This window comes from Solanum stenotomum, chromosome 6 (assembly GCF_019186545.1).
Source record: "Solanum stenotomum isolate F172 chromosome 6, ASM1918654v1, whole genome shotgun sequence".
Classification (NCBI taxonomy): domain Eukaryota; kingdom Viridiplantae; phylum Streptophyta; class Magnoliopsida; order Solanales; family Solanaceae; genus Solanum; species Solanum stenotomum.
In genome coordinates this window covers 45,421,218-45,440,962 of record NC_064287.1, presented here as the reverse complement: position 1 = coordinate 45,440,962, position 19,745 = coordinate 45,421,218, and the positions used below count along the sequence as shown (strand labels likewise).

General features: G+C 27.8%; 1 protein-coding gene across 1 annotated transcript in view; it reads right to left on the bottom strand.

Annotated features, from left to right (window-relative positions):
* The window catches only part of LOC125867017 (suppressor of mec-8 and unc-52 protein homolog 2), a 460,057-nt gene that overhangs the window by 166,521 nt on the left and 273,791 nt on the right, over window positions 1–19,745 (bottom strand). The window lies entirely within an intron of this gene.

Sequence of the window (19,745 nt, the reverse complement as noted above, 5' to 3'; positions counted from 1 at the left end):
TAGTCGTTAGGGAATAGGAATGATAATAATAATCCAAAAAAGAAACGAAAAGGAAAGTGAAATCCTAATCCAAAGATAAAACGTAAAGCCTCTAGCTATATATACATGTGAAATAGTGAATTGTTTCATAATTAGCTTGTGCAAATTAAACCAAAAAAATGGCAAAATTTCCCTCATGTCTTGTTAAAGTAGTTGTAATATTAATGATATTAGTATGTTTTTCTTCCACCACCCTCTCTAGAAAACTATTACTCTCGTCACCACCATCAGAAGCTGCTTCTCCAAAACCTCATAATAATATTGTTAACGATGAAGACAGCAATCCAAAAGAGAAGGTGATTGATGATAGTCGTCGAAGCTGGAGTTCTCTTGATCTTGGTCACAAAATTACGATTATCCTATCTATATTTTGTAGCTTGCTTACAATTGTCGGCCTCGTTAACGTGATAACATATCTTATCTATTGCAAAATATGGGGATATTGATTCATCCATCTAACTACTCTATACCTTTTATTGTCTGTAATTTAATGAATTAACCCTGTTTTTCTATTTTCGATCCAATTAATTTTGAATAGTTTTATTGTTTAGTGTTGATCCAACTTATTCAATAATATTGACATTTTATTATTAATATAAAGCTCTTACGTTATTATTATTATTATTATTGCATATGGATAGTTGAATGCTTATTTTTAATATTGTTCATTACAAAAAAAATTTAAAACTTTTCTTTGTTGGACTATGTGATTGAAGGGAAATCATGCTTGGTCCCACATATTTCACACACAATATGTTGTTCTCTATGTGGACACTCAAAACAACTTCCTCTGCTACCACAACAGATGTTTCGTCAAGTAATCCTTTCCATAGTAGCTGGATTGGCATTCATCTACATGAAATACAAATGACCTTTGTTTATGCAAAATATCAAGACTAAAATATTTTAAGTAAGTTCTAATTTGTGGAGGTCCTAGAGCAAAGAGCTAGTATGTTAATGAACAAAAAGGAAAGTTCTTTCTGTTATAAATCAAAGAGTTGTTATAAATCAAAGAGTGGTGTGTGAGCAACCTTAACCTTACTTGTGAAGGTAGATAGTTGATTTTCGATAGTCTCATCACTATTTTTGGATATACTTCTAAAACAACATGTTAACATAGATTTTCAACCACAACAATTGCTAGATACAATAGAACTGACTGAGCAAAAGAACAATCAAGTTCATTTATTTTCTCGTATAAGCATAAAGCTTATACATATTACAACATAAAATAAACTTGATTCTTTATTCAATGTACTTAAACAACATACCCAGTGATTCAATATACTCAAAATAGAACATAAAAGTGATTTAAAATATACAATACATATACAAATTTAAAGATAAAATATAGGCAAGACATGCAATAATTACCTTTATTTTCATTATTGCTCCACATACAAGATATGAAAGATTTTTCGCATTTTAAATTGCACTGCTAGAGTGTTGCTTCATAATTTTAGTACTTTCCATGTTGTTTTGTGTACCCATACTTTTGCGATTTCATGTACTTGGCATAGGCTTTGACCCAACCATATTTATTTAAATCTTCAAATTTATTTAACTTCTCAATTTCTGTTAAGTCACAAATATAGCAACAAACATACACCTATTAATTGAATCAAAACCTACTAATGGTCTTGGCCCACTGGCTCTCCACCAATTCCCTTTTTGTAGTACTCTCGTCTCCAGCGTCAAGATAAGTCTTTTTTAGGTTTATATATATTTGGAGAGAGATGGATGCATAAAAATTAAAACAGTAGAAAGAAAATGATATATCACTCAACTTTCTCTTATTCCCTTGAAACGAAACTGTTAAAAGTAATTACAATAAGAACTTTCTATTACACGATTTCAAAAAATTAACCTTTCTCGTCCTCAATTCTCCATCTTAAATTAGATTGGATGTATCTATAACATCTCAATGATGTTTTGACATGAGAATTAATGAACATAAATAGATTAAAAGAAGAAGAATAACATCTCTTTTACCCAAAATAGCTAAAATTTACTACATTTCAAGAAAGCCAATTTCTTATAGATGTTTTATCAAACAACTTGCAGTGGCATTAAACATTGAGCACATTACTTCCCAACTCAAATCCATAACCCCCCCTTCCCACTCGACTCTTTTACCCTTGGTCGTCCGGTCAGATTTCCTAATACTCCAGTTGTTATAGATAATCAAATACAACTGTAGAATGGATAAAAACATTAAAGTTTTATTTAGTGGCTATTTTTTCCGCTGCACTCTACATTTCCAGTGAATATCAGATCTANCATCAATCTCTACCGCTTCGTCACCGAACAACATATACACCAATTTCCATATCAATAAACCTCCAAAACATGAAATTCCAGGAAAAATAAACAACATATCATAGAAACGGCGTTTCATATACGGTACCTAAAAGACAAATCCGGTGACCGGGAACACGGTGATGACGTCAGAATCCGACGAATTCAGGAAGCACCAAAGATTATCACACACATGCAGAGAGAGAGAGAAAGTAACTGTGTGTGTGTGTGTGTGTGAAGTTTCAATGGAAGAAAATAGAGAGAGGAGATCAGAATGCAGAGAGAAGAAGAAAACAGGGAAATGGTACAAGTGTTGCTGCAATAAGTACTATTAAGTTAATATATTTTAAGTATTTTTCATTTTTCAAATTAACTTAATTATTCAGTTTTCAAAACTATTTGTAAAGTGTTCTTTCAATTTTACCTTTCATTAGTTAGTATTGGAATTAGCAATTAATTAATATTTAGTTATTTTAATCATATATTTGACAATAATTAATATGGATAAAAATGAAAAATTAAGTTCAATTTATATCTTAATTTATTTTTCTTAAAAGATATGAAACACCTCAAAAATTAACTTAATATGGAATGGAGGGAGTAACGGAAAGCTTGACTTTGGGCATTGGAGAAGTGTCGTTTTACGTGTGAGAAGATAAAGTCGAACTTGGCTTAACCATGTTTAACTTATCAAGTAACCATGGTTATCTAACTTTGTGATTTTGTACCTTTATTTAATTTTCTAATTTCTATCCTTACCTAATATTTAAGGATTAGTACCAATTAAAAAAAAAAAAAAAAGGATTGGTACCAACTACTAACCATCAAAGAATGTCGTGCATTGGATGGGGTTGTTTTTTATTTATCAGAAATTTTGAGTTTAAATTCTTAATAAAAAGCACTATTCGACGTGAATTTGAATTAACTGAATTTAGATACAGCTACAGAACGTCGAGTGAAAAATTAAAAAAATTAGTACTACAACTCCTTCCGTCTCATTTCATGTTGCATATTTCTTTTTTTAGTTTGTTTCAGAAAAAGTTACTTAATTATAATTAAAAATAACTTAATTTTAAAATTTCTCTTTAATTTTAATAAAATGATTTATAATCATATAAATAATCACAAATTATTTTAAATATATTTTTTAAAGTATTGTGTCAAGTCGAACGATATCACTTAAAATAGAACGGAGGAAATAGTACTAATTTAGTATTGTTAACTTCTTCCATGCCTTTTTATAAAAAATTATTGTAAGGTTTTGCCTTTAAGATTTGTCATTTTTCTTTCCTTTGGTGTGGTTGAGAAAGGAGAGGCCTGAGGGGACACATGGCAATTTTAAATGGAATTAGGTAAGATTTTTTACTAAAATTTATGTTAATTAGGAGTTATTTTTTTAAAAAAAATATATTTGTTGTTTTATCCAGATTTGTGTGGTGTTCAATCAGAGAGTAAGATTTTTTTAATTTATGGGTTCAGATAGTAATTATTTTAGTATATACTAAAAATAAATTTTTAACCATACAAGGTGTTTGAATCAAGCTATTGTATATTTATATTGATCTATTGAACCCAGATTAATTAGTGTGAATTCTCCCTTTATGTAGGACTTGTTTAAGGAAAAAGTCTCACTACAAAAAATTATTCGTACTCGTTACTCGAACGCTAAATATCTAATTAAGGTCAAATTTTCCTGAATTTATCACAAATAACCTTAATTTTTAAGAAGTTCACATAATAATTAATCATATGAGAAAAATCTTAATAGTTATTAAATTAGGTCATTATAACAATATTGCAAAATGCTATTACGGTATATAAGAACTAATAAATAATGATCAAGCATTATTGAAAAATCTTACTAAGCTTTTTTTATTATTTAATATGCATAAGGGCTAAGGCTATACATGTTATCTCATTCAATGCATAAAATACAAGTAAATATAAGCTCTTTTATTAAAACTTTGGACCACAATTTTCTTTTTACCAAAATATTGTTAACAACCCCACTTAAACACGTATAAGACAACAAGAGCCAAAGAGATACCACTAATAGATAAGGAAAATATTATAAAAAGAAAAACTAAAAATAGTCCAAAAACTTTAAGATTAGAATCTTCATATGGATTTATATAGTTCCTTTTATTTTTAACTAAATTAATCAAATGAATTTTTAACCATCTTTTACCTTAAAAAAAAAAAGGTCAAACAAAAAGTTAAGAAGCAATATTAGTGGTTTACCAATCCCATGNCTGATTTTAAAGAAACAAAAGTACAACTTATCCTGACTTTGTGCAAAACAACCATTTTATGCTGATTTCTTCATTTCCATAAACCATTTCAAATCCTCCTTGAATTTTAAGTTATCATTCACAAAATCAAGAAATGATGAAACTGGTTCCAAAAAAGTAAAGAATCTTCCAATTGAAAAAAATGGATATTTTCTGTAAGATACAGGACAAAAATCCATTCATTATATCAAGTCGAAATACAAGTACAACCATACAAACAAAAGGAATAAGGATCTAAAAATTAAACTGAACCATTAAAAAATAAAAAAATCTCACCTTAAAATTGTAAACCTCCAAAAAACACCCAGCAATTTCCGATGAGATATAACAGAAAAATTTCCAAACAGAAAAATTCAAAACCACTGCAAAAATCAAACAAAAAAAACACATCAATCTCTACCGCTTCGTCACCGAACAACATATACACCAATTTCCATATCAATAAACCTCCAAACATGAAATTCCAGGGAAAATAAACAACATATCATAGAAACGGCGTTTCATATACGGTACCTAAAAGACAAATCCGGTGACCGGGAACACGGTGATGACGTCAGAAGCCGACGAATTCAGGAAGCACCAAAGATTATCACACACATGCAGAGAGAGAGAGAGAAAGTAACTCTGTGTGTGTGTGTGAAGTTAAAATATAACGGAGGGAATAGTACTAATTTAGTATTGTTAACTTCTTCCATGCCTTTTTAAAAAAAATTATTGAAAGGTTTTGCTAAATGGCAATTTTAAATGGAATTAGGTAAGATTTTTTACTAAAAATTATGTTAATTAGGAGTTATTTTTAAAAAGAAATATATATTTGTTGTTTTATTCAGATTTGTGTGGTGTTGAATCAGAGACGGAGTAAGATTTTTTTAATTTATGGGTTCAGATAGTAATTATTTCTGTATATACTAAAAATAATTTTTTAACCATACAAGGAGTTTGAATCAAGCTATTGTATATTTATATTGATCTATTGAACCCAGATTAATTAGTGTGAATTCTCCCTTTATGTAGGACTTGTTTAAGGAAAAAGTCTCACTACAAAAAATTATTGGTACTCGTTACTCGAACGCTAAATATCTAATTAAGGTCAAACTTTCCTGATTCATCACAAATGACCTTAATTTTTAAGAAGTTCACATAATAATTAATCATATGAGAAAAATCTTAATAGCTATTAAATTAGGTCATTATAACAATGTTGCAAAATGCTATTACGGTATATAAGAACTAAATAATGATCAAGCATTATTGAAAAATCTTGCTAAGCTTTTTTGATTATTTAATATGCATAAAGGCTAAGGCTATACATATTATCTCATTCAATGCATAAAATACAAGTAAATATAAGCTCTTTTGTTAAAACTTTGGACCACAATTTTCTTTTTACCAAAATATTGTTAACAACCCCACTTAAACACATATAAGACAACTAGAGCCAAAGAGATACCACTAATAGATAAGGAAATAATTATAAAAAGAAAAACTAAAAATAGCCCAAAAACTTTAAGATTAGAATCTTCATATGGATTTGTATAGTTCCTTTTATTTTTAACTAAATTAATCAAATGGATTTTTAACCATCTTTACCTTAAAAAAAATAAGGTCAAACAAAAAGTTAAGAAGCAATATTAGTGGTTTACCAATCCCATGAGAAACTCCCTCCACTAATTCTTTCTATGTTTTAGGTGTAGACGTGTAGTCAGAGTTGTTCGGTGTACAAAATATTTCGTGTTAGTAATATCTGAGAAAAGAAATCGCATTTCAAAGAATATGATATAGATTGTAGACAGTCTATCTTAATATAAGTATTGTACTAGTGATTGCTTTCACGACTCAAATATGTGACATATAAATCACATAGAAATAGTTTTACGATTCTTTTATTTATTTTTATAATAAACAATGTTATCGCGTGGAATAGTGTAAAAAAAGCTTGCTAGTTGTTTATTGGAGAATGGGTGTACTTCTTCTCTCTTAGCTTATTTTAATCAATAGGTTTAGGTCAAATGTGGATAGGCTATGACTAATTAATCTTTCCATATGCTTTTCTTGATAGACTCCAACCAATGGGAAAAGTACGAAACAAGATATATTATTTATATATATATTTATTAATACAATATAAGATTAACAAACATCTCAATCAAACACGATAAAGGATATCCATTAATTACATGATCTTTGATTAGTAAAATAGTACATAAATGGCATCCTTAATTTACTTATGGGATAGGTGATTTCCCCCACTCAGAATCATTAAAAGACGCAAGGTATTTTTATATATGTGAAACTAAAAAGTCTAAAATACATATAAAATTATTTGATATTTTGTTTTTTTAAATCTGAATAGGAGGATATGATGAATTAAATCTTAGAAAAAATCACACTTAATTAAATGTGTATTGAAAGTGATTCTCTAATACGAAAATAGATAAATTATACCCTTGTTTAGAAATTTTCACAACTTATCTTTGCATATTCACATTTGTCTTAAATATGCTTAATGTGGGAGAAATTTGCACAAGATGTTAGCTTAACGTTCATAATGAAACTTGAATTTTCAAAGGATAATTAATAAACATATAGTAAATACTAAAAACAAAAAATAACAAGCGCCAAGTAAAATTGAATGAACATAACCTTAAAAATTGGTTTTAAAAAATAGAAACTACTATTATAAAAAATAATTGTTATACTGTATAATTTTTTTATAATATTTTTTTTTCTTTCGGACAAAAGGTTTTAAATTAGGAATATTATGGACGTGCATTGCAATCTCTCTCAAAAAAAAAAATATAAGTCATGAAGAGGAGAAGGGCATTTTTTTTTTTTTAGTAATATGAAAAAAAGTAAAAACTACAACGGATAAGATTTAAATAAATGACAAGCAAAAAAAAAAAAAAAAAAGACAAAGTCCCAAATAATAAGCATAATGGGGGTAAGTGCATACACTATAACACTCTGGTTGGTTTGACTGTATCGTACTGTATTGTAATTTATAAATTTATAAAATATTCTTAATTATTCTAGGATAGGAAGTTTGACTAAAATTAAATAATATAGGGTAAATGGTAAAAAATTATTATGAAATATTATGCCATGATATAATTGGAAAAAGAAATTAAGTAACAATGGGAACACACCAAATCGGTTGTTCCATAAAAGGGGATTTTCATTATTACGTAACAACGAAATTTAACAATACAATACATTTTAAGTAACAATCAAAACAAACATTGTAGGTATGGTAACGATACAATACAATACAATGAGTAGCAATGATCCAAACTGAGTGTAATAATTATGTGAAGAAAAGGTATGCACAATCAATGGAATTAAATGTTAATAACATTAATGAAAAGGACCTAAAATACCTATATAAACTATTGAAAATAATATAACATTACTTTTCATCCATCTATTAGCTTCAAAATACCCTTCACATCCACTTTTGGATCCAATATTAACCTTTTTTTTAACAGTCATTCATTTAGAAAAAAATAATTAAATCTTTAAAGACGTGGCGATCCTTTATTGGTCATATTAAATAAATAAATTTAATTAACAAATCCATCCATTTTTAATTAGACCCACCTCAAATCATATCCACCCGCCCCACATTAACTTAATCCAACCAATCCAAATTCTCAAAAAAAATCTCCATTATCATATACTATGAAGAAACTTTATAAAAAACGCACAATTCATCCATCTCCTCCTTCAATTTCTAACCATTTTTCATTTTTACCAATTGCAATTCTCACTCTTGTTGCAGCTTTATTTCAAGAAGATAAGAAGTCTTTAGCTTATCTCATTTCTTGCTTTTTCGGCGAGTTTGTCGGCAATCGGAGAACAATCCATAAGTTTAAAACCACCAACCCAACTCCATTACTAGTGAACTTTTTGGCGACTTTTCTAGTAACCGGAGGAGTACCCACCAGAATTCAGCAACACCTGACTCGGGTTGTGAGAATTCCGATGGTGGTGGTTCGAATAGGTATCGCCGCCGCAAGCGGCGACGTTGCTGACCATTTAAATTCTCTTAGCCGCTACTGTTTCAGCTGCTAAATGGACAAGTTATTTATGAAATTTTTAATATTTATGAAGATGGAATACTGAGCAAAAAAAGAAGAAGAAACAAAAGTGAGTCATCATTGAACAAAAACAGGTCATCTAATGGTGATGTTGGTTCTTCCGCTGAGCTGAAAAACTCATCATCTGAGTCATCATTGAGCTAAAATGGGTCTGTTTCCAAGTCGGATCATTACCCGGTGGAGGAAGCTTCCAATACTCATGGGTCAGGTCTAAGAAGCTGTTTGGATTGACTTGAAAATTTATCAAATTTACTTTTAAGTCAATTTTTGACTTCCGCAAATATTTAGTAAATATGAAAAATAATTTAAAATAAGTCAAAAATGACTTAAAATAAGTTGTCAAGTATTTGACAATGTAAAAAATGACTTAAAATAAATTTAAAATAACTTAAGATAAGTCAAAAATCAGAAGTAGGTATCCCTACTTTTTATTTTTTGACTTAAAAATCATTTCAGTTTGACTTTTTTATTTTGACTTAAAAACTACTTTTGTTAAGTTAATCCAAACGGACTCTAATCAGAAATGAATAGATTTGTTAATTGATTTTATTTATTTAAAATATGACCAATAGAGGATTGTCACGTATTTAAAGATTTAATTAAATTTCTTTAATGAATGGCTGTTAAAAAAAAGGGTCGGTTGGACCCAAAGATGGATGTGAAGGGTATTTTGGAGTTAATAGGCGGATACAGGGTAATTTTGTACCATTTTCAATAGTTCAAGGATATTTTAGGCCCTTTACCATAACATATTTTAAATATTTTTGATTAATTTTATATTTACTTTGTTGTTTAATCGTAATATTATTATTTGTTTTAATAATATGAAGATTGCAAAAAGTAATAAAGCTTGATAAATTTTACATCTATTAAATGAAGAATATATTTTTTATCAAATAAGTTAAAATATATTTACTAATAACAAATTCTTCCATTGCATGAAGTTGATCCTTTAATATACAATATATATTTCGGTGTTCCATTCTCCTTAAATGTCTAAGAAATATCTCATAATGTGAAATAACACCGTAATACTAAACAAATGCATCAGCAAGTGAAATTTATATTAAAAATATATTTAATAATATAATACCTTAATAGAACTTCCTATCCATTTTTAAAAAAAAACTTCACCCTTTCAATTTCGTTATATCTTCTTATATTTAGTAGAAGAATCATCATTTATTATATTCTACTCCACCTTAATTTGTATCATCGGAGTTTAAGAATAAACATTAAATTTAAATCGAAATAAAAAATCATTGAAAAATGACAGAAAAAATAATAATAGTATGAAAATCAAAATAAAGTGCAAGAAAAGCTTTTTCACTATAATATTTTTTGAAATATATTGATAACAATTAAAATAGAGTTGTTATTTTATCATTAAAATTACGTTTGATCGAATTGAATTAGTAGAATGAGAAAATATATTAAACTAATAACCTTTTAATATTATTAAATGCATTTTCTTTTTAATTGAGTAGTAGATCAAAAGTTCCGAATTAGGATATTAAAATAATATCTTACTCTCTCCTTAATTATTATGGTATTGTAAACATTTATTTTCTTTAAATGATGATTCATTTTCCATTTACAACTATATTCAATTAATTTCTAATGTATTGAATGTGGTTATGAGATATTGAAATAATATCTTTATCTTTCCTTAATCATAATAAAATTATAATTTTACCTTTATTTTTCTGAATTGATAATTTTGTTTTAATTCTAAGAACATATTGCTTAACATATCGTATTTAGTATGACAAAAAAACTCAAAAAATTGAGAAATTAGACAAATAGTAATCTTAAGTTCTAATTAAAAATGTCACATCATCGTTTACATATCCAACTTTATATATGTAAAAGAGTAAAAAAGAAAATAAAAGAGTTAAAAAGGAAAAAATAAGTGATTTAAAAAAATTATATAACTAACATTAATGTTGAGATGAAGATTAAGGAAAGAAGTGAAATAAATTAGTAGTATTGATGATGATAAAATTTAAATAGAACATTTTTTATATTTTATAAATATTAACATAAAATTCCAATCTATTAAAACTAAAAATAAATGCTAAAAATAAAAATAAAATCGTGAATTATTAGAATGAGAAAAAAATATTAAACTAATAACCTTTTAATATTATTAAATGCATTTTCTTTTTAATTGAGTAGTAGATCAAAAGTTCCGAATTAGGATATTAAAATAATATCTTACTCTCTCCTTAATTATTATGGTATTGCAAACATTTATTTCCTTAAATGATGATTCATTTTCCATTTACAGCTATATTCAATTAATTTCTAATGTATTGAATGTGGTTATGGGATATCCAAATAATATCTTTATCTTTTCTTAATCATAATAAAATTATAATTTAATCGTTATTTTTCTGAAATGATTATTTTCTTTTAATTCTGAGAACATATTGCTTACTATATTGAATGTAATTATAATAAAACATATTGTATTTAGTATGACAAAATAACCTAAAAATTTGAGAAATTAGATAAATAGTAATCTTAGCTTTTAAGAAATGTCACATCATCGTTTACATATCCAACTTTATATATATAAAAGAGTAAAAAAGAAAATATAAGAGTTAAAAAAGAAAAAAAATAAGTGTATAAATAACATTAATGATGAGATGAAGATTAAGGAAAGAAGTGAAATAAATTAGTAGTATTGATGATGATAAAATTTAAATAAAATATTTTTTATATTTTATAAATTTTTAACATAAAATTTCCAATCTATTAAACTAAAAATAAATACTAAAAATAAAAATAAAATCGTGAATTAGTAGAATGAGAAAAAAAATATTAAACAAAAAACTTTATAATATTACTAAATACATTTTCTTTTTAATTGAGTAGTAGATCAAAAGTTCCGAATTAGGATATTAAAATAATATCTTACTTTCTTCTTAATTATTATGGTATTGCAAACATTTATTTTCCTTAATGGTGATTCATTTCCCATTTACAACTATATTCAATTAATTTCTAATGTATTGAATGTGGTTATGAGATATTGAAATAATATCTTTTATCTTTCCTTAATCATAATAAAATTATAATTTAACCTTTATTTTTCTGAAATGATAATTTTCTTTTAATTTCTAGAACATATTGCTTACTATATTGAATGTAATTATAATAAAACATACGCATTTAGTATGATAAAAGAATCCAAAAATTTGAGAAATTAGATAAATAGTAATCTTAACTTCTAAGAAATGTCACATCATCATTTACATATCCAACTTTATATATATAAAAGAGTAAAAAAAATTAAAAAAAAATAAAAGAGTTAAAAAAGAAAAAGTAAGTGATTTAAGAAATATATAAATAACATTAATGATGAGATGAAGATTAAGGAAAGAGGTGAAATAAAATAGTAGTATTGATGTTGATAAAAGTTAAATAAATTATTTTTTATATGTTATTAAATTTTAACATAAAATTTGCAATCTTTTAAAATTTAAAATAAATGCTAAAATAAAAATAAAAATCGAGGCAACAATTATTTTAAAGAAAAATATAACCAAAACTGTCAGAAAAAACTGATAAGAATAAATAAGTATCTATTACTAAGAAGAGTGTCACTACATTTTCTATTTTAACTTTATTGTTACATATGGATAGAAACTTTTTGAAGAAGAAATGATTCAAAAATTTTAAAAATAATGATTCCTTAAATGGTGATTCCTTTTCTATTTATCTTTCCGTAATCATAATAAAATTATAATTTAACCTTTATTTTTGTGAAATGAGAATTTTCTTTTAATTCATACAAATATTAATTAGTATATTGAATGTAATTATAATAAAACATGTTGTATTTAGTATGATAAAAGAATACAAAAAATTGAGAAATTAGATAAATAGCAATCCTAGCTTCTAAGAAATGTCACGTAAATTGAAGATTATCTTATATAACAAAATGATATAAATTAAATTAATGATGAAATGAGGACTAAGGAAAGAAGTAATAAAATAAATTAATAATAATATTGATGATGATAGGAGTTCAATAAATTATTTTTTATATTTTATAAATTTTTAAAATATAAAATTTTCAGTCTTTTAAAATTTAAAAATGCTTAAAAAATAAAACTAAAACTAAAAATCGATTCAACAATTATTTTAAGGAAAAAATAACAAAAAATGTCAGAAAACATTGATAAGAATAAATAGATATCTATTGCTAAGAAGGATGTCACCCCACATTTACTATTTTAGCTTTATTATTACATATGGATAGAAATTTTAAGAAGAAAAATGATCCCAAAAAATTAAAAATGACAAATCAATTATGTAAAAATATATATGTAATTCTTATAAAGTTATAATAACTAATTTCTTGAAATAAATAATTAAAAGGAAGAAAAAAAGTAATTAAGAAAATAATATATATATATATATATAAATAACTGTTATAAATCCATTGCATTGTGTGGATTATCCATTAGATTTATCCAAGAATTAATTGGATTCATGTATGGGTGCTTCCAAGGTGATAAGAACCTTAAGGGATAACTATGTATCTACTACTTTTGTGACCTTTGGGAGTGATATCTCAACACTATAAATAGAGATATCACTCACCATTTGGAACACAATTTGAATAAGAAGAAGTCTTCTCCTTCATCTACTTCTCTTGTCTTCTTCTCTTTATGATTATATTATTATGAGCTTGATTTTATAACATGTTATCAGCACGAGACTCTAATATCATTTTGATTTTTCCAAGTTGAGTATCACTTCTTAATCTGGTATGTATTCATAACTTTATTCGGATCATCTCTTTTATAGCAGGTATATATGCATATACTCTAAACAGAAAGTTTTAGAGTTGGCTGTCAGTTTATACTTTGATGCAAATATTTTACTAGTACGTATTTAATGATCATTACAGTCAATATGCACAACAAAATAAGGTTAATTATTTTCTTTCACCCATCTTTATATTGTGTGCAATATAATATTATTAGATAGCACATATAGTAGTTTTTATTCCACAAACAAAAGGTGTAAAATTTTGTCTGTATTGTAATTCGAGTAGTAACTTTGGAAATGACATGCATTTAATTGCATATGTAACTCTTCTATTTTGAAAAATTTAAGATATTAGTACATAGTTAGTTGATAATGTTTTTAATGTTTCTTTTGTTCTATATTAATCACAAAGTGATAATATTTTTTTTAAAAGGTTCAATGGTGAGTCTTATTGCATTTGACTTATTATGTCAGTGACTGAGGGTAACACGGTTGATTCAGGTTCTATCGCACCAAAAGGGCAAGACATTAGGTTAAAGCTAAGTCCGGATGCACATAATGAAAAATATTCGAGGATAAGACGATAGATTCAAGTTCTATCACACCAAGAGGGTAAGACATCAATTTGAGTTTTGATGCATCATGATGATAAGGTATTGGGTCCAATCTAATAGATTTATGACCTAAGATGACGTTATATGAATAAGACGTTGGATTTAAGTTCTAATGCACCATAATGATGATAAATTGATGAATAAGGCAAAAATAGTATATTTTTAATGAAAAGTTTTGAAACTCGTCCCATTAAATTTGCTCCATTCCTTGAAAAGAATGTGGTAGCAACTTATGATAACTTTGAAATCCGCATGTTGACTTGCTCCATTCTATCATATGAATGGTGTAGTAGTGAATAATTAGTCTGAAAGATGACAAATAATTAACGATATGAATAAGGGCGTGAAGGACGGAATTATAATAGTCATCATTGTGGTAATTATAAAAGGAAGAACAGTATGGGTTCTCCAAATGGTCCTTCAAAATGTGAAGGTAATTTTTATCACCAAAATGGTATGAAAGGTCATTGAACTTGTGGTTGTTGTTGACCTAATAATTTGATAAGTTTATAAAGCTACCATCAAAAGAAAGGAAGATAAAGTGGTGATACACTTGACTTTTCAAAAGTGACGTTAAGGTATGTCATGCAAAAATGATAAATTTTAAGGACATGACAATGAGCTTATAATCAAACTTAAAAAGCACATGATTAGTTCATTCCTTAAAGAGAATGTGACTTGTGATAAACATGATGAATGTTCGATTCTGAAATTGAATGTGTCAAAATATGAAGAAAAAAAATATGAATAAGAAAATATTCATGTATGGTTGGAAATATGCCACAACTCACCTCAACGGGAGGTTTGAGAGGAATAAAAATATTTTATTTGACAGAAATGGTCAATGGTATTGTACGTTTATTCGTCATAAATATTATGGTATGTTTATTGTGAACTACTGAAAGGGCAAAAGAAAGAAGCAATTCTTGTCTATAAAGGTTGTGGCCATGATCGAAATATATTATTGTGTGGCAATACAAATTAGTCATTAGTTGGTGTACCTATGGTACAACAAAAGTAATGCAAGAAACATGTCTTGCTCGTAATAATTTTGACCATGACAATAATAATATAATTTTCTCCTTGAAGGAGATGCTCACCATACGGATGATGTCATGAAATATGTGATAGTACACACAACTTAATTACAAGCTCTAACGAGTTGCGTTATTGCCAGAGGAATCATATTGGGGTTGTAGTAAGTCTCAAAAGAAACTTTTAAGTTTCAGATGAATTGAAAAGAAATATTGAGACTATAAATTACGAAAAGATTTAATATCTTCAGATTACTACAACCGAAACGGGTTATAAAAGATTACCCATTTTTTCCTCTTGTTTGTTGCACACAAACATGGATATGCTGATCAAATCACATGCGAAAGTAAACTATAAGTGTATTGGAATAAAGATCGGTTGGCATGATCGGTTGGTCATTTCAATTAAAATATGATGCAAAAATAATTGAGAATTCACATAATTATATATTGAAGAAATGAAATATTCTTCAAGAATTCTCTTGTGTTGCTTGTTCTCTAATGATTTGATCATTGTATCATTGTACCAGCTAAGGTTGAGATTATACTCCCTCTGATTTTTGGAACATATAAAACGGTGAATATGGGCTCGTTCACCTGCCATGTGGACCGTCTGCAACTATATAATAAGTTACATCTATGAGATGGTCACATGTGCTTTGTTTTCAACTTACAAATTGATTTTTGTAAGGTTATTTGCTCGAATTTCTAAATTAAAAGCACAGTTCCAAACTATGAAATTATGTTGATAATGCTGGACAGTTTAGCAAAAATTGTATGCCTCCAGTTATAGCTAAACCATGGGTATGTGAACAAAACTCCCAAATAAGATTTGGTATGACATGAATTTATTTAACATGTAGCAACACTTGTACGCATCAAGCCAACAAAGGTCCCCTATCAAAATTGGTTCAGGGTCAGGAATCAAATAATTTTCATCTAAAATGTTGAAATGTGCGGTTATGATTTAATTGCTCCACCACGCACAAAGATGAATTCCCAAATAAGGTTGGGATGAATTTTAGATTTTTTAACATTAGGGGGAGAGATGATTGAGAGCTGAAAATTATGTGTGAGGTTAATTATGAATTATCTAGATCCTCGTTAAAAGAAAATGTGAAATTGAAATTCAAGTGATAATTCATTTGCATAATATTGCAAATCAATTGCCAGATGAGTTTACTGACCCTATGATATAATTCAACTGCAAATGCTCCAATGAGAAGTCCTTGAAGGGATACGCTTGAAGTGTAATAGACCACTCGGTTCCAAATGTAAAATTTCTTGAAGAAGGATAGGAGCACATGATCAATATGGTCATGATCATGAGGCAAGTGCTATAAAAGAGCACCACGACATAACACTTCGTAAAACCTTGAAAAAGATTCAGGTACCTGAAAATGATGACAAATGAAGAGATCTCGATAAGTTATGTCATATTGAAATCGATATCAAATAACCGTCGACAGTATCTTTGATATGAAGTAGCGCTTCATCATATAGATCGTGACGAGGATCTTGAATTCAAATATGTCACATAATGTGGACAGATAAATGATTGGCCAAATAAAATGCATAATTCAAGTATATTTTGTTTCACTTAGAAAAGTGATGTTTTGGATTGATAGTCCATAAATCAAGGTATANTGTATCATTGTACCAGCTAAGGTTGAGATTATACTCCCTCTGATTTTTGGAACATATAAAACGGTGAATATGGGCTCGTTCACCTGCCATGTGGACCGTCTGCAACTATATAATAAGTTACATCTATGAGATGGTCACATGTGCTTTGTTTTCAACTTACAAATTGATTTTTGTAAGGTTATTTGCTCGAATTTCTAAATTAAAAGCACAGTTCCAAACTATGAAATTATGTTGATAATGCTGGACAGTTTAGCAAAAATTGTATGCCTCCAGTTATGGCTAAACCATGGGTATGTGAACAAAACTCCCAAATAAGATTTGGTATGACATGAATTTATTTAACATGTAGCAACACTTGTACGCATCAAGCCAACAAAGGTCCCCTATCAAAATTGGTTCAGGGTCAGGAATCAAATAATTTTCATCTAAAATGTTGAAATGTGCGGTTATGATTTAATTGCTCCACCACGCACAAAGATGAATTCCCAAATAAGGTTGGGATGAATTTTAGATTTTTTAACATTAAGGGGAGAGATGATTGATAGCTGAAAATTATGTGTGAGGTTCATTATGAATTATCTAGATCCTCGTTAAAAGAAAATGTGAAATTGAAATTCAAGTGATAATTCATTTGCATAATATTGCAAATCAATTGCCAGATGAGTTTACTGACCCTATGATATAATTCAACTGCAAATGCTCCAATGAGAAGTCCTTGAAGGGACAAAGTCTATGATACGCTTGAAGCGTAATAGACCACTCGGTTCCAAATGTAAAATTTCTTGAAGAAGGATAGGAGCACATGATCAATATGGTCATGATGATGAGGCAAGTGCTATAAAAGAGCACCACGACATAACACTTCATAAAACCTTGAAAAAGATTCAGGTACCTGAAAATGATGACAAATGAAGAGATCTCGATAAGTTATGTCATATTGAAATCGATATCAAATAACCGTCGACAGTATCTTTGATATGAAGTAGCGCTTCATGATATAGATGTGACGAAGATCTTGAATTCAAATATGTCACATAATGTGGACAGCTAAATGATTGGCCAAATAAAATGCATAATTCAAGTATATTTTGTTTCACTTAGAAAAGTGATGTTTTGGATTGATAGTCCATAAATCAAGGTATAATGTCAATGGGAAACAAATAAATTATTATGTGATGGTATAACCGTAAGATATCAAGTACGGCTTGTGCCTTGGGGCATAAAGGTTTCTCACAAATATCCTGACATTATTGGAGATGTTTTCTCCTATGATGAATGCAATGAGATTTGTTTTGATCTTTTTGCATATAATGAATAATTATCATGTCTAGCTAGACATTACTGAAGGTTATATGAAAATTCTTGAAGCAATCAAGGTGTCTGAAGCATATAAAAGTTTGAAGGAAACTTTTTCAATAAAGCTTCAAGAATCCTTATATGGATTGAAATAATCAAGGAAGAAAAGGATACAAAAAGAATGACCCTAATTGTCCTTGCATTTTTATGAAAAATTCAAGATCTGAATTTGTTAAAATAGTTGTGTATGTTGATGACTTAAATATTATTAACACTCTTTAAGAGCTATTAAAAGCTATTAAGTGTTTGAGAAGGGAATCTAAAATGAAAAGATCCTAGAAAGACAAAATTTAGTCTTGACTATAGATTGAGAATTTGACCATCAATCAACATACACAGAATTTTTTTTATGCGACTTTATATGGATAAATCACATTCATTGAGTACCCCAATGATTATGAGATCGATTGACATAAATAAAGATTCACTTTGATCTCAAAAGAATTATTCATAGCTTCTTGGTGATGAAACTCCATATCTTAGTGCAATCAGGGCACATCTTGCTGTTGACACCCAATTTTGGACCTCCACAATATAAATTAATCATCCAGTTTCCTAAATTTCAACGATTTGAAATAATTGACTTTATAAAATTCAAAATATTTTTTCAAGTCATTTTAAGTAGTTTTCTCATTTTATAAATTTTAAAATAATAAATATGATGTTTTGTATAATTTTGTGTATAATTAGTATATTTTATGAATATTCGAAAATTGTCTCAAAAAAATTTAGTTTTAGTTAAATATTTTGTCAATTAGTTTGGTTTAAGTAATAGTTTATATTTTTGAATTAATTACTTTATAATTAAGTTAATTATTTTATTTCGTTAGGATTAAGAAGCTCGTTAATTAATTAATTAATTAATTTTATTTAATTTTTAGTCGGATTCACTAATTGAGTCAAATTGGCTAAATTTTAAAGTTAAGTGGAGTAAGTTTGCAATTCATTTGGTTATTTTTCTCATCCAAATATTACCACCTCTTGTCCACTTCTTGGATCAATTTCACTCGACCCAGCCCACAACAAAGAAGACCATTCACCAACAATATTACAATACAATATGGACAAATTACTTAACTACACTCTTTTACTTACCTTAATATCCATTTATCCCTATTTATTTCAAAAAAATCAAAAATCCCTTATTTACCTATGTATCCCGCATGTATCCCGTGCACAACGCTATTGTAACACCCCAGAATTTTTTTTGAACTAAGACTCGAACCATTCATCGTAGTGAGTGAGATTTTACCGAGGAATTAAAATTTCTTAAGTGTTAAGGTCACTAGATGTAACACCTTGAGTTCCAAAAAGAATTAAATAGGAAATAGCAAAATCTAAAATTTTACAAGTTAAGCTAAGTATGAGTTTTTGGTTGACTTCAAACGACCATAACTCCTAGCTCAGAATGATTTAGGCGTTCTACCAGTTACCGTAGGAAACATCTTTGAATTATATTTCCAACGCCGCCGAGTTTGATAACTTTCGAGGTCGGATGAGTGAGCTATGACCTTTTGAAGTTAGGCTGTCCAGTTAAGGAAAGTCAAAACCGGGTTTTAGAGGGGTATTTTGGTCTTTTCCTTA